This window comes from Artemia sp. Qi Xiang Cuo, chromosome 15, assembly GCF_049724085.1.
Source record: "Artemia sp. Qi Xiang Cuo chromosome 15, ASM4972408v1, whole genome shotgun sequence".
NCBI classification, from domain to species: Eukaryota; Metazoa; Arthropoda; class Branchiopoda; order Anostraca; family Artemiidae; genus Artemia; species Artemia sp. Qi Xiang Cuo.
Window position 1 is genome coordinate 66,185,356 of NC_142808.1, and position 12,997 is coordinate 66,198,352.

Below are 12,997 nucleotides of genomic sequence, written 5' to 3' on the forward strand. Positions count from 1 at the left end.
GCTTGATCAAAATGATTGGCCGTCTAGGGCCTCCTTTAGTCAGAGTGTTCCAAGTAGCATGAGAGGCAACCCGGGATTGAAGTTGATCGTACTGATGGAGAGAAAGAACTTCGAATATTTACAGAATTACAAAGGTGATGTGTAGAAATGGTCAGAGACAAGAGATGGAATATATCTGTAAACTGCATGACCATTACTATGTAGTTGAAAAAAAATGAAATATGTACATGATAGAATACACATACTTCAAATCAAGCAACACCTTATTAATAGAACTATTAAATCTCATGGTTAGTTTCTCTGCTTTGTCACAAACCTTAGCAAGCTATATCATAGAGAAGAAAAGGTTTGAGATTCAGATAATATATAGATTAATTTTTATTTTAACCAAAATATTCATGTCACTGCCAAATTTTTTTGGTATCGTCACATTAAAAGCAAATACATAAAAAAACACTGACCAATCCTCCTGATTATCGTTATACATTTTTACAAAATTACTTATAAGTACCAGCTGAAGTTTCTCAGCAGGCACTACGATCCTGCACGGGAGTTGTGTTGTGGTGGATTGAGGGGTGAACAGGGGGTTGTGGAAAGAGTGTATCAGAGATTTTATTCCAAATTACAAGCACAGTGTCTCTCTTCTTATTTTTATAGTTTTCATTTTAAACTTTGTCAGCAGCTCTTTGTCTGACGTTTCTGCCTGCTTCAATACTATCATTAGAGCTCTTTTCTGAACTCTTTCGACCTTGGCGCTTTGCTCAGCCGTCAGTCCAAAATGCCATACAGGAGCTGCATATTCCAGAATTGGGCGAGTAAAAGATGTACATATTCGGAGGTGGTGATCTGGAAAGGCCCCATGTTTTGACATAAGCTTGAGCATTTGCAGACCAGCATTACCCCTTTTTGCTTGACTAGATGTGTTAGCGTCACATTTTAAATCACTGGTAATAATAACTCCTAAGAGCTTAATCGTCCTAACTTTAAGAGAATCAGAGATAGTTGGTAGAAAATTTGCTTCAGAAGAATTTAAAAATAGAAGATTTACTGTAATATTTGAACTGGAAGCTTTAGTCTTCACATTATCAATTAAAATTTGAGCTTTGCTAGATTCATTTGCTACACAAAGCTCTCTAAGGGTAAGTTCATAAAAATTTTTACAGCGGTCTTCACAATAATTAGCAATATCATTGATAACAAATAGAAAAATGATAGGACCCACAAAGGTACCTTGAGGCACACCAAAAAAAAAAAAAAACTGGCTCAGGTTCAAAGAAAGACTTCTTATATTTTAAAATTTGGAACCTATTTATTAAAAAACTATGAAAAATAACACCAAAATCAACTAAAAGCATAGAAATTAAAATTTTATGATAAATCAAATCTAAAACCTTTTTTAAAATCATTTGTTATTAAGTTTAGCCATTTGCCAGGCTCATCAACATGCTTAAAAATAAAATATAAAAGACTGACTAGATAAAGGGATGTTGATGTTACCATACTGATGAGGAGCAAGGAGGGGTTCAACTTCAGCTTTTAGCCAATTTGCTAAAAAAAACTTTCGTACATTTTTCTGAAGAAGGGTTGAAAGTGATTGGTCTCACACCATCGAAATTAAGTTTAGTATCTGTTTTTAGGGATTGGAGTAACCTACCCCGTTTTCCATAATTGTGGTAAACTGAAGAATTTGAAATGAAATAAAAAAATTTTGTTAGGGGATTAGTCAATTTGTCATGAAATGCTTTTATTAGTTCAATCGGAATATCTATGGGAGTTTTACTAGTTCGTTTAAGCTTCTTTATTTTACTAATAACTTGATCCTCAGAAATGGTAGGTAAAGGTACGCCATCATGTGGAATTTCATGATACTCTTGGTTAGTTTTATTTACATCAAGAGGCGACAAAGACTGGATTATTTTGGCCAAATGACCATTTAACTGGGTAGCAACCGCATCATCATCAGAAAAAACTGAATCAAATCTTTAATTTCTTGAGTTATGTAAGGACGATCTGTGTTGCACCACTTGCAAGTTTTCCCAGGAAAGCATTCTTCATATTTGTTTCTTAATTTATCTTGCAAAAGCTTAGCTTTTTCATCGGAGGACTCTAAAATTGCTACCTCATCCCAGGACTCGGACGTAATCCAATTTCCAAATTCTAAGAGACCCCTGTCCGAAAGAGGTCAGTAATAAACTTTCTCAACGACATATTTTACTTTATAGGAAGATAGCGGAGCTCACTTTATCATGTAGTGGTAGCTACCACCAAGGAGAGGTAGGTCTTGAGGTTCATTATAATATTCTGACAAATTTGTGCAAACTACGTTGACTTTAGTATTACCTTTAGTGGTCGGAACCTTTACTATTTTCTCAGTCCTTGACTTCTGAGGGAACTTTCAATTTTTATATCGTTCTTATCACCAGTACTGCAAATTACAACACTCGGGTACTTAGAAGTAATAAAATCAACACACAAATCCAACTTTTTAGCGAAGACGTTTTTTTTTGGAAAGTTACTATACTAGGTGAGCAATAAAAAACTCCAGTAACCATCCCAGTTACAGATCTCTGACGCTATTTTTACATAAACCAAATCATTTCATTTCCTCCTCGCCATCAATATAGGGACTAGGCAGAGTCCCCGGCGCAAACTACTCACGTACAAAACACGCTGCGCCGCCACCTATATATGGTGGGGCACAAAGAGAAATAACAATGAACTGAACAATAAAACAAAATGCTTAGAATCGACTCAGGAAATATGTCTAAAAATTTCAAGATCCCTCAATTTTTTATTTTGATTAGATTAGGTTGATGCTCAAGAAAAGATTTTCAACACTAATAATTCATAATAACAGACAAAATCAATAATTACTTATAAAACGATTGACTTTTTAACATTAAATCACCTAACTTTTAGGGGCGTTGTTTCCATAGTTAATTTTTCATATTGGTAAGGGGAGGGGGGTGGCTTTTTTCATTGACCCTTTCGACAGAAAAATTGTCAATGAAAATACAAGCCGTTTATTTTGAAAAGTTTGTGGAGTGGGTTGGTGTGTGACTAAAGTAGTTTCACACTTCTGAGCCACGATCGTCCGAGATTTTGTTTTTACAACACAAGGACAACTACATGTATCTTAATAATGATCCAAACTCTTTCACACATCATTGATTTCATCTACATTAATTCGAGACAGTATATATTTTATACACATATAATATGCAAGGAATCTATACTTTCCGTTTTATTTCCAGTTTCTAGCTTAGAAAATACCCCACGCCTTTTTTCCTCCAAATCCAGCCGATAAAAATTTTGAGATACCCATTTTGTTAAAAATACTTCAAACATCAGATAATAAAGACTCCGGAGTCGACGCACCCTCCCAGAGTCCGGGGACAATTTTTTTAAGTTATGCCCCAAGGGCATATAAGGATTTATGTAAGAGGAGCTCGTATAAACTTCAGAGGTGAAAGGTTGTCCGGAGGAAAGGTTGTGATAGTCCCGTGGGAACGATAAAGTTCCTGTAGAAGAAGTGGTTGTATAAACCTCGGAGAGGACTCAATTGATTATAAACCGAAAAGTTATAATTAGTGCTGGACGATATTTGATATCAATATCGATGTATCGGACCAAATATCGATATCGAAACATATTATAAACACAGAGATTTTTTAGGGGTATCTAACCCCCTCTATTCTCCACGGAAAATCCGCCACCTGAAAAGTCTGCAAATTTTCAGCATACCTCTTCAATATTCTTTGAAGGTTTGAATTCTTTCATCTATAACTCATTTTATTTAGCCTTATCTTACATCATACTCTGGCATCTTTGACGCAAGAATTCACTTCCGGCTCCCGACTCAGATACGTGTAAGTTATTACTTAGAATGAAAAGTTCACAACAAAATTATGTTATGATAAAAAGTTCGGATTTTGAATGTTAATAAAAAAAAATAAGTTTTTTAAACTGAAAGTAAGGAGCGACATTAAAACTTAAAACGAACAGAAATTATTCTGTATATGAAAGAGACTGTCCCCTCCTCAACGCCTCGCTCTTTACGCTAAAGTTTTTTATTGTTTTAAAAAATAAAGTTGTGAGACAGAGTCAAACTTTAGCGTAAAGAGCGAGGCGTTGAGGATGTGACCGTCTCTTTCATATACAGAATAATTTATGTTCGTTTTAAGTTTTAATCTCGCTCCTTACTTTCAGTTTAAAAAACTTGTTTTTTTTTATTTACTTTTTTAACGTTTTTTAATAAATGCAGGTTTTGATCTTGGCTCACCGTACATGAATAATTAAAACAAAATTGTCATAATAATTTACTTTTATTTAGTTAAATGGCTTTCTCGAAACTTGTTTAATTTTATTTACGAACGTTTTTATTAGTAATAAATATACGTAACTTACGAATTAACTTACGTAACGAACTTCTATATTCATATATTTTTAATACATTTATTAGGGGTTTCGCCCCCTAGTCAATACCTTGCTCTTTAAGCGAAAGTTCAAATCTTGTTCCAATTCTTTAGAAATGACCGCTTAATCACAAAGGCCGTTAATTAGAATAAATAGCTCTTATGAAAGTACTAAAAAATCTTTGGCTTAAAGAGCGAGGCATTGACTACGGGGTGAACCCAATTATATATGTAATATTTTCTGTTCGTTTAAAGTTTCGATGTTGCTGCTGTTGCAGTTGAAATACTTGTTTTTTTATGTTAAATTTATGATCTTTTTTTAAATAATGCTGGGAAGTCTGGCGTCCCCTTCATAGCAATGTCCCTTCCCCCATGAAAACTTCCTTCATGGAAAGACTCCTCCCACATAACCCCTGACCCCCCCCCTCCCCCCACTACCAGGAAAAATCTCCCCTGAAAACGTCTGTAGGCTATACTTCCAAATAACCAATACTATATGTTAACATTGGGTGAAGTTCATAACTTTCAGCCCTCCCCCGGGAAGTTCGGGGGATCAAGCCATTCAAAAAAAAATACTTACATTGTTTTTGAACCCATTAAACATAACGGGCTCCTCAAAATTTGGTTCAAATGGATTTGGGATAAAACTGAGCGTGGAGAGGGGCCTAGCTGCCTTCCATTTTTTTGATCGATAATAAAGGGCACTGTAAATTTCAATTTCCATTCCAATGAGCCCTTTCACGATATTCTAGGACAACTGGTTCGATACGATCACCCCTGGGGAAAAAAAAACAAAAAAAAACAAACAAACAAACAAATAAACACGCACCCGGGATCTTTCTTCTGGCAAAAAATGCAAAATTCCACATTTTTGTAGGTTGGAGCTTGAAACCTCTACATTAGGGTTCTCTGATACGCAGAATATGATGGTGTGATTTTCATTAAGGTTCTATAACTTTTAGGGGGTCTTTCCTCCCTGTTTCGAAAATCAGCCAAATGTTCTCAGGCGCGGAACTTTTGATGGAAAGGATCAAACTTGATGAAACTTATATATTTGAAATCAGCATTAAAATACAATTCTTTTGATGTATCTATTTGTATCAAAATAAAGTTTTCTAGAGTTTCGGTTACCATTGAGACGGGTCGCTCCTTACTTACAGTTAGTTAACATTAAATGTTTGATACTAAACTTAATAAAATTTATATATTTATAATCAGCATTATAAAAACATTATTTTGATACATTTATTGACATCAACATTACTTTTTTAAAAGTTTCGATTACTATTGAGCCGTATCGCTTTTTTTTTTAGTGTTTTTTTATTACGTATATGTTATTACGTATATGAGGGGGTTGTGCCCTTAGTCAATAACACGCTCTTTACGTTAAAAGTTAATAAAAAATTTGATTCACAAACCCCTGAATCACAAAGGCCGTTTAATTAGAATAGATAGCTCTTTTGAAAGCACTAAAAAAAACTGTAGCGTAAAGAGCGAGGTATTGACTTGGGGGAGAACCCCCTCACATACGTTATAATTTCTGTTCGTTTTAAGTTCTAATATTCCTTCTTACATTTCAGTTGAAAAAACTTGGTTTTTTTTTATTTAATTTCTGATCGTTTTTTAAATAATTCTTGGAAATCCGGCGCCCCCTTCATAGAAATGTCCCTTACCCCAAAGAAACATACTCCACGGAAAGATTCTCCCGAGTAACTCCCTCCTCTAGCCCCCCCTCCCGAAAAAATCCTTCCTGAAAATGGTTGTATACTTCCCAATAACCAATAAATAATGCTTGGAATTCCGGCGCCCCCTTCTTGGCGATTTCCCTTCCCCCCTTCCCCCCTTCATTCATAAACCTATCCTCCACCCTACCCCCCGACCCCCCCTTCACTCCCCCTACCAGACAAAAAAACTCCTGAAAACTTCTGTATACTTCCAAATAACCAATACTATTATGTTAACATTGGGTAAAGTTAATATCTTTTAGCCCTCCCTCTGGGTACTTCGGGGGATTAAGTCATCCCAAAAGACATATTTATCAAATTTTCGACCATGATGAACAAAATGGCTATCTCAAAATTTTGATCGGGTGACTTTGGTAAAAAAACTAGCGTGGGAGGGGGCCTAGTTGCCCTCCATTTTTTTTGGTCACTTAAAAAGGGCACTAGAACTTTAAATTTCCGTTCCAATGAGCTCTCCCACGATATTCTAGGACCACTGGGTCGATACGATCACCCCTGGGGAAAAAACAAACAAACAAACAAACAAACAAATAAACACGCATCCGTGATCTTTCTTCTGGCAAAAAATGTAAGAATCCACATTTTTGTAGATAGGAGCTTGAAACCTCTACAGTAGGGTTCTCTGATACTCTGAATATGATGGTTTTATTTTAATTAAGGTTATATACCTTTTATAGGTTTTTTCCACCTTTTTTTGAAAATAAGACAAATTTTCTCAGTCGCGTAACTATTGATGGGTAGCACTAAACTTGATGAAAGTTATATATTTGAAATTAGCATTGAAATCTGATTCTTTTGATATATCTATTGGCATCAAAAACCCGTTTTCTAGAGTTTCGGTTACCATTGAGCCGGGTCGCTCCTTACTTACAGTTCGTTACCACGAACTGTTTGATCAACGCTAAACTAGCCGACCAGACGGGGTGAATTTTTTCAATCTGAAAAATTCTGCCAAGGAAAAGGAGCTACCTGTCACTGATAAATTAAGATAAGGTAATCTAGCTTAATTGTAACTATACATGTATAATATATAAATATAAATATATATATATATATATATATATATATATATATATATATATATATATATATATATATATATATATATATATATATATATATATATATATATATATATATATATATATATATATATATATATATATATATATTGCTGATGCTATTAAGGCTCACCTTATGAAAATTGAAAATTGGGGGGATCAAGGAAAAATTTATAGCTGTAGTAACTGATAATTGAGCAAATGTAGTTTGGGCCGAAAAAGATGCTGCATCCCAGGTAGCTCCAGGATGGATACATGTTTCGTGCTTCACACCTACTCTAACTTTGATTATGGGAGGGGGGGGTACAATGAATTATAATGCTTAATTTGTGCAAATCGTACAAAGGTAAAGAACTATTGTAATATTTTCAATACGTAGTGTTATATCTACAAAAAAGTTGTTCCATGTTCAAATCTCTAGTGTCAATGTTTTAAACAAAAAACTACAACATGATCTGATCTCTCGATTGTAGTCGCGTCTCACGATGGTACGTAGTCTACAAGATTTGAAAGAGTCGATAACAAGCTCACTCAAGCTTCTCTGTCAAGTGGACCTAATACTCTCAGATAGTGAGTTGGATGTACTTTAAAAAGTGATTAAACACTTAGAAGAGGAAACTTTTTAGCTCTTCTGAAATCTGTTTATCCATCTAAAAACTCCTTACAGTGTCTCATAGTTTGAGAAACCAACCTTGCTCAGATAGATTTTGGTGGATTCTCAGACGTGGCTTATGTGCTTCGAAAGGCGTTGCTGAATAAAATTCAGTGTAGGGGTATAAGTCCTGGTCAATTCACACCCGTCACAATTGCCAGATATCTTGACCCAAGTTAAGAAAATTTATACTTCACCTGACAATAGTCCACAAGTTGAGATCAAAACTGCAAACGATATAGATTCAGCCTTGCTGGCTGCCAAATCTCGATCAGAAAATACAAGTACCATCGGAGTCTCTGCGATGCAGTCATATCAGAATCAAGCCAGTTTGTGGGTTTAACACGATAAAGTCCTTATAGTCAAAGCAGGACATGCTTCGAGAGGCTTCTGAGGTCCCAAAAACACCTGTACGAAGTTGCATTGAAATTCATGTCTGTGTCCGCTACCAGTGTTCCTTCTGAAGTGTTTTCCAAGGCGGGTCAGAAAATTATGAACGGCGGAACCGACCCTCAGGGAAAAACATTGACATGCTGCTGTTTCTGAATAGCCATCAAAATTTTGAAATAACCATTTCGTTTGAAATATTCCAACGATCAGATGACAAACTTCGGGGTCCACATAGCCCCCCTCCCCCCAAACCCGGGGGAAGGGTTGTAACTTATTCCCCTAGGGCATATAATTTTTTTACGCAAAAGACGGTCGCATAAACTTTGGAGAGGACTCAAATGATTAGCAAATGAAAGTTCTAGTTCTCTTTTTAAGAGTCAAAAGTGATCGAAGGCACAGAGCCTCCCCCCACCAGCCCCAAGACCATAAGGCTCCATTTTTTTATCTAGAGACCCGTCATATTAAAGGTGTGGTGTTATAAAATTATGAGAGATCTCAGTAAAATTTAAATATCAATGTCTATTGACCTTTTTAGAGTCGACCGTGATTGTAGTTCATCAAGCCCCCCTCCCCTTTCCACCCCCTCTTGTCCCCCAAAGCAGCCCCATAAATTTTTAGCCGGCCAGTAGGTACGATATAGTTAAGTGGTTCCGTAAAATAAACATTAGGAGGGGGTTGACAAAACCTCCCACAGCCCCCAGGGCTAGGGCTTTAAGTTATGCCCGCTGTCCATTAGTCAGAGAGAAGGTTTTTTATCGAAGAGTTAATCGTATAGAGTTCGTACCAGCCTCGTTCGAGTTATATTGAAAGTTCTACCTCCATTTTTAAAAGTCAAGATTCATCCGACGCTCTGCACCACGCCACCCCCCCACGCAGTTTTTTGTAAATGGTTTAGATCAAAACTTTGAGTTAGCTATTTCGTTCAAAATCATCCGAATGTCAAATAGCTACGGTTCCGGGTTTGAACCCCAGCCCTAGGGGAAAGGCCTGTAAGTTATATTAGCAGTCCATGCATCGTATAAAAATTTTGTAACAGCTATTTTGTTCAAAATAGTCATAAATTCAATTTGCTATAATTAAAGGGTAGAGAAATGCTCCATAGCTCCCATGGAAAGGATTGTAACTTATGGAAGTTGCCTATTATTAAGAATATAAGTTTTTTGTGGAAGGGGTGTCCGTATTACCCTTGGAGGGGGCTCATTTTATCGGAAATTAGAACTTTTAGTTATTTTTTAAGAGTCAAATGTGATCAATGGGCAATTAGCCTACGTCCCACTTTCCCAAAGGGCATCCGGTGAAAATTTTTAGATAGTCATTTTGTTCAAAATAGTTCGAAGGCCAAATAAATATGCTTCCGGGTTTGAACCCCCACCCAGCCCCGGGGAAATAGCTTTGACTTAAGGACCTCTCTTGTTGTTATTTTGATAATTTGTTTACTTTGATATCTTTTTTACTTAGATGATTTCTTTAATTTGATACTAGTTTGATACTTTGATAAAATTTTTATATTTAAAAACAAATTGATTTTGAAATTAGTCATTTTCTAAAATATTTAAACATTTTGAACTAAAAAATTAAATAAAATTAATTAAAAAAAAAATCAAAAAAATATTTTTTTAAAAGAAAATTAAATCTCATATTAAAATTAATTTATGAATATAAAAATACATTTTAAAATTCAAACTAGAAACGACAAGAAATTACTATAAAAGAATAAATGAAACCCAAAACGACCAAAAATTAAATAAACAATCATAGCAAAAACATACAATAAGTACTAATATAAATGAACTAATTACAAGAAATTACTAATAAGAAATTTTACAAAAAATTATAAATTACTAAAAACAAGAGTTTGGGTTTTGCCTCCTTCTCTCACTGTAAAAGTCATTGGCGCTTTACTGAAAACTATATATATATATATATATATATATATATATATATATATATATATATATATATATATATATATATATATATATATATATATATATATATATATATATATATATATATATATATACAATTAATACTCACATACAATTAACCAGCTACTTCCATGAAACCACAAAAACTACTAGATTATCAATTTAAGTTGGACTTAATTAATACAAAAGGGCTTTTTAAAGTTTTTCCGTACTTTTAAAAAAGCGTCTTATTGTTTCAATTAAACGGCCCTTGGGTTTCAGGAGTCATTATTAGATAATTGGGAAAAAATTCAAACTTTAGCGTAAAGAACAAGGTGTTGAGGAGGGGATAATCCCATTTAAATACATAATAGCTTCTTTTAGTTTTGAGTTTTAATGTTGCTCCTTACTTTCAGCTGAAAAAAACTTCTTACTTTCAATTGATCAATGTCTGATTTTTTTGAAAAGAATACCAGGACATCTGGTCCAATCTCGAAGAAGAAACCCCCTCTCCACGGAAATATTCTCTAGACAATTCAATACTGGTGAAAATTTACCCCGGACAATAGCTCTCAACCACTCCGCGCGTCAAATTGAGACGGAAAAGAGAAAGGAAGACATATAAAAATAATTTTGTATCATAATTCTGGCAAGTTTTCCCGAAAAGTTCAATCCCTGGACACGTCCATCTCCATGGAAAAACTCCCAGCAGAAATTGTGTCACACATCCACACACAAATTTATGCCAACCTCCAAGTAACAAATACACTACTCAAACACAGGGCAAAATTTATAACTTAACGACCAGTCCCCTGGTTGTGTAGGGGGTCATTTAAGACCAAAAGGAATTTTTTTTTTGCATTAAACATCTTATGAAAAATTGGGATCAATAAAATTTGTTCGCCTACTTTTGGGGTACAATCGGGGGGGGAGCGGGGACCCATTTTTCTGTAGCCTAAAAAGATCACTGTAACTTTTAATTTCCTTTCGAATTAGCTCTCTAAAGATATTCTAGTACCACTGGATCGATACAATCACCCCCTGGGAAGAAAAAAAACACTTATCCATATTCTTTCTTCTGGCAAAAAAATACAACAGTCTACATTGTTGTAGATAGAGGCTTGAAACATACACTCTAGGATTCACAGACACGCTTAATCTGATGGTGTGATTTTCACTGAGATCACTTGACTTTTAAGGGTTGTTTCTCCCTTTTCTTGAAAAGGAGGAAAAATTTCTGATGCTCGTAACCTCTAATATATAAAACTAAACATCATTAAATTGATATAATTGAAATCAGCATAAAAAGCCAATTCTGTTGATACATATAGTGGTCTCAAAAGTCCGTGTTTGAGATTTTCGGTTCCTATTGTTTAATTGATTTGAGGCTACGTTGCTATGTTTCATTACTTAGAGGTTCGGTTGCTATGTTTGATTACTTTTCTGATTTGTTAGGTAAAGTGCGAGTACAAATAGCAAAGAAAAATACAAATTATAGAAAAACCATATCCCCCGAGACTCCCCTAGCCTTGACTTTGTGTTTAGCAACAAAAAACAGCATGACAATATTACACTGTAAGTTCAGAGTTTGGAATTTGTACTGTCTAAGAAATTTTAAAAGAGACTAAACAGGCCTTTTTGACCTTCTTTCTCCCAGTTTTCTTGCTACTCCGTCTGAGGAAGACTTAACATTTACTGCAGCACAGATCTTTACCCGATGGAAAACGGCAAATAGCATAGGTGCTAGAGATGGTAAGCACATCAGGCTTCAATGCCCTTACAATTCTGGTCCACAGTTTTATAACTATACGAATTATTTTAGTATTATTTTACGTTCAACTTGTGGTGCAAACTACAAATTTTGTTTTATGACGTTGGTGCCAACGGATTTGGGAGTAATAGTGGTGTCTTTTCTTGGTTTGAATTTAGGAACCGCCTCGATAGAGGAATACCAGGCTTCCTCCGCCCAAAAACTCCCTGGAACTAACACCATGTTCCAAATTTTTTATTATGGTTCGAACCCTTTCCAACTCATGGACTACACAATGAGGCCCATTCCTGGTAGACAACCTTGCTAAACTCCAAAAGATGTACAATTATAGAGTGTCATTACTTTGCGGGTTAATTGAGAACTCTTGCGCCGTTTTTGTGCAAATCTTCAGACTGTTTCGATCAGAAATAATCATACAGCCTGAAATGTTTTTGACAATCGTGGAATGTGCACTTTGCCCTTACAATTACGTTATTACTTTATGTGGTACCCCAAACGCTTATGAAGAGTCTCCAGCTTCTATATCGGATACTTCATTCCGGGATGTAGGTCACACATCAAGTAATAATGTTTCAAGACAATCCAGAAATTTTGGAGAAATACTTGCCAACAACTTCTTGTTTACAGAAGGAAGTGTTACTTGGCAGAGATCATTGGCTGCAAGGTTCCTTCCAAAACAGTCACTTTTTTATCTTCATTTTTTTAAGCTCCGTAGGACTCCGTGAGATTGCCAGTCTGAAGGGAAAGTAAAAGCAAAAAGTCGGTCTGAAAGGCTCTTAACAAACTCGATACATATCCAACATGGAACCAATGTTGGTTTTTTTTTCCATATTGTTATAAAGACGACATAAATTAGCCATGGCTACGCTGTTTGATCTTAATAAACCTATGTCTATGTCTAACCAAAGGCTCTGTGGAGAGTTGATAAAATCACCTGTCAAACTGCATTCATTTAATAGACTAATTAATCTAATAAAACAATCTAAACTAGAAACAATAAATATAGAAATAACATAATCTAATAAAACTAATCTAATTAATATCAAAATAATCTAATTA